The 3822-nt window shown below is 38.1% G+C and overlaps 1 pseudogene; it reads right to left on the bottom strand.

Moving 5' to 3' along the window:
• LOC120581783 (trace amine-associated receptor 6-like) lies at positions 1 to 1037 on the bottom strand (annotated as a pseudogene).
• Between the last annotated feature and the right edge of the window lie 2785 nt (positions 1038 to 3822).

Raw genomic sequence — 3822 nt, 5'->3', positions numbered from 1 at the left:
TTACAGTTGTTCAAAGAACGAAATGATCACTGATGAACTTTCCTTGAAAACACGACCACTTACAATAACTTTTATGGCTTTCTTAAACTATGGGTAAAATAAAGCATAAATCAAAGGGTTCATGGCTGAGTTATAATAAGCACACCAACAGCAAATCTCATAAAGATAGGCAGGAGTTATGAAGCCCATAAAGGCATCAATTAGTGAGTCAATACTATAAGGTAACCACAAAATCATAAATGCTACCACGGTCACCCCCAGGATTTTAGCTGCTTTTCTCTCTCTCTTGGCCACTCTGGATTTATAACTATCTAATGATAATTCTGTATTGCCAGCAGTATTTTCCATCCTTTTAGCCTGTTGTCTAGCCACAAGAAAAATATTACTATAGACAATAATCATAACAGGGTTAGGTATAAAGAAGGATAGAAAATCTATCAACACCCAGTTTTGATTTACAACTGTATGACAACCTCCTATGCAGTTGAGGGCACTAGATAATTCTTCTAGCCCATCGTCATAGGCGCCAGTGTAGAACACGGCACCACTGTATGCAATGGGCAGGATCGAGGAGATGCTGATGCAAATTCCTGACGCAGACCCTGTGCAGTTGGTAGCATAGAGCAGAGGGTCAGTAACAGCAATGTACCTGTTGATGGATATGAATCACAAGTGGAAGAGAGAAGAGTAATAAAAAGCCACATCACAGCACATGTGGAAAGCACAGATGCTCTTGCCGAAGTACCAGCAGCTCTCCATGGACCTGACCATGCTGAAGGGCAGCACCGTGACGCCCACCAGAGAGTCAGCGCAGGCCAGTGAGGCAATGAGAAAGTTGGTTGGAGAAAGCAGCTTCTTGAAATGCAGGACTGAAATCAACACCAAGAGGTTTCCAAACACAGCCAGCACAGCCCCAAAGCCAACAGTGCATAGAGAACCAGGCAGGGTCCAGGCAAGTACGGGGTTTTCACACAGGATCCGGTCACGTTTTCGTGGCACAGCTCCGCAGCTGCAGCTGAGGGCGAGTTGCTGCTCATGACACTTCTCTTTACATTGGGAGAATTCGGTCCTTCTTGATTATCATGAGAAATATGAGATTTTAACTTCAATTTTCCTGGGGGAGAAAACGTAAATATACCAGGATGACTGAGGAAATTATCAGCTATTAGTACTCATGTTTTCTTCAATTTACCAGTTTTTATTATAAATCTCAAATGTTTAACAAAATACGATCTAATAGAAATTATAGGTACAAGATTACTGGGGGTTAATTTCAATTAATGATGGTTTCCCTTTATCTTATACAATTTCCTTTTAGTCAAAAATATATGTTTTCATTTTTCACCTCCAGAATTCCTCTATGCCACAGGCACTGATCTAGGAAGGCATTATATGCTGAAAGATCACCTCTCATCTGTTTCCAGGTTGTCTGCCTAGGTTCTTGCCTAAAGCATGTAGTCCTTCCAACTAAATAGACGCCAACAATGGACAGATCCCTAGATGAAGTCTGGCAGTCCAAGGTGTGAAATTGGAAGATGATTTTTAACAGCGATTATCAAGAAAGTTATTCTACAAAACAGCTCTTTATGTTAAAGTAGGTTAGTTGTTATATTTCTTGGACCAAAGATTTTTTTCTTTTTAGAATTGAACAGTTTCCCTGTTCTCAATATTGACAGGCCACCTTATTGGGTTTCTGTTAGAGATACAGTAGGGTGCAAGCAGTGAGTGTCAGGACCTGGCTTGTTCTCTCCTGTTATGCATCATGTTTTTGCATCTGCAGTGGTAACCAACAAACAGAGAAAGGTAACATACCTTGAGGACCACTTGAGATTGATATAGTATATTACACCAAAGCATTAAAAAACAACATGGTATTTAGAAACAGCAGCATTTTTCAGGTGCTGGTAGAAAAGAGGTCGGTTCTACTCTCAAGATCTTTTCAGTGGAAGAATATTTGCCAGGTGTGTCCCTGAATGTGAGAAAGGGGCAGGAAACCCTCAAACTACACATTGGTTTGTGGTTCCAGGTGATAGAACTTCCCGTTCCCAATGCTAAAAGAAGTCAAACAATGAGAAAGAAGCTGTAAAATGGGAACACATTCCTTGGTCATTTGCCATCCCTGGAATGCTGGAACATTCAAAGCAAGGAAAAGCCTTATTCAGCCTTCCTAAGGAAGGGCTCAGACTCTTCCCACTGCAGAGCTGTGATCTTAAAGATATTCGTGAACTTGCTTTTCAAATTATAAGAGTGCCATGGGTATTATTACGAATCCATCTGGCCATCTGATTCCTCATCAAGAAATTTCACACTGTGAAACGAACAATCTTTTAGATTCCTGCTAATATTTTTGAGAGCCTAATATTGTAGTGTCTGTGCTCATATAGACAAAGGTCTAGGCCAGCCTTTCTCAAATTCAGTACTAAGAACATTTGAGTTCAGAGAACTTCTTGCTATGAAGATCTGTCCTGTACATTGGCAGGCTTTTAGCAGGATCCCTACTACTAGATGCCAGTAGATGCCAATAAAATCTCCCCAAATGTGAAAACCAAAATATGTCTAGACATCGACAAATGTCCTTTGGGCACAAATGGCTCAATAGCCTGCCCCCCTTGTTATTCTAGGCAATAAAAAATCATCATATAACTCTTCTGACTTTTGATAAAGAAAAAATTTTGTATTCCTTCCATTATTCTGAGAATTATTCATTAATCAATTTTTCTTTTTAATACATATTGACTGAATGCCAGGTGTTGGATGCAAAGTAATGAAATAAAGAGATTGATCCTTAGCCTTATGGAGCTCTTAATCTTGAGGAGGAGAAAAAACTTTAAACAAGTTCACAGTGAAATGGTTATATGAATACATATTGGAATAGTATTATAAAGGTGAAAGACAATAGTTTGTGATAGTGAAATAAGCAGCCAGACAGGAAAGTGCAGACAAAAATTTTCCAATAAAAAGGTTTAGACAATAATGCTACTTTAATAGTTGTAAATTAATGACATAATATACTCCAGGAAAAAATAAATGAGAATGAATGGAACAATAGCTAGCATTTTCAGTCCTTTGTCAGCAGATGGAAACAGTGTAAAGAAATATTATGCCTGCAAGAAAGAGAAATAGAGAGTGAAGACAGAGATGAAAGCCTAGCTTCTTGTGGTCTGGAAGTGGGAGTAGGGTGGGAGGCACGGAGTTTATTCCAAGAAGAATCCAGACAAATCCTAATCTCAATAAATTCGTTTATAAAACAAAGAGCTAGATATCTTCCAATTTTTTTTTTCCCAGCTCTTAGTTGATTAAAGTTTGTGTTTGGCAATTACCTGTTGATTTCCCAAATTATTTAACCCACTTGATATTTCTGAAACCCAAGTTTTCTAAGAACCGCACTTCAGACTCATTAATAATTTTAATAGCAAAGGTGGTATTTTAGCAGGCAAGAGTTTCGCCCTTGAAAACAAACCAGGGCAGCATGTGGTCAGTTCAAAGCATTTAATGTAGTGCAGTCTGTTCTAATGGAAACAGATGTCCAAAAAATGACAATGTCTATTTTGATAAGAAAAAGATTGTCTTGTGTTTTTCTACTTTCTTTGTTTTTTCTTTTTCTTTTGTTTTTCTTTCTTTTTTTTCTTTTGCTAAATCTTCAAAACTTATTAGAAGACACTACATTATTTTATACTGTTTGTTTGAGGTTATTCTATGGAGAAAGACTTGCCATGAACTAAGATGGTACATAGTTGGAAGCTCTTCCTGAGGCCTCTAAAATTCTTGCACACATATGATGCTTCCTATCTTGCTCATAAAACCATCTTGAGTAAATGCATT

Source organism: Pteropus medius, unplaced genomic scaffold, assembly GCF_902729225.1.
Source record: "Pteropus medius unplaced genomic scaffold, Ma_sr-lr_union100, whole genome shotgun sequence".
NCBI classification, from domain to species: Eukaryota; Metazoa; Chordata; class Mammalia; order Chiroptera; family Pteropodidae; genus Pteropus; species Pteropus medius.
The sequence above is the reverse complement of the archived record's forward strand: the minus strand, read 5'-3'. Positions and strand labels throughout refer to the sequence as shown.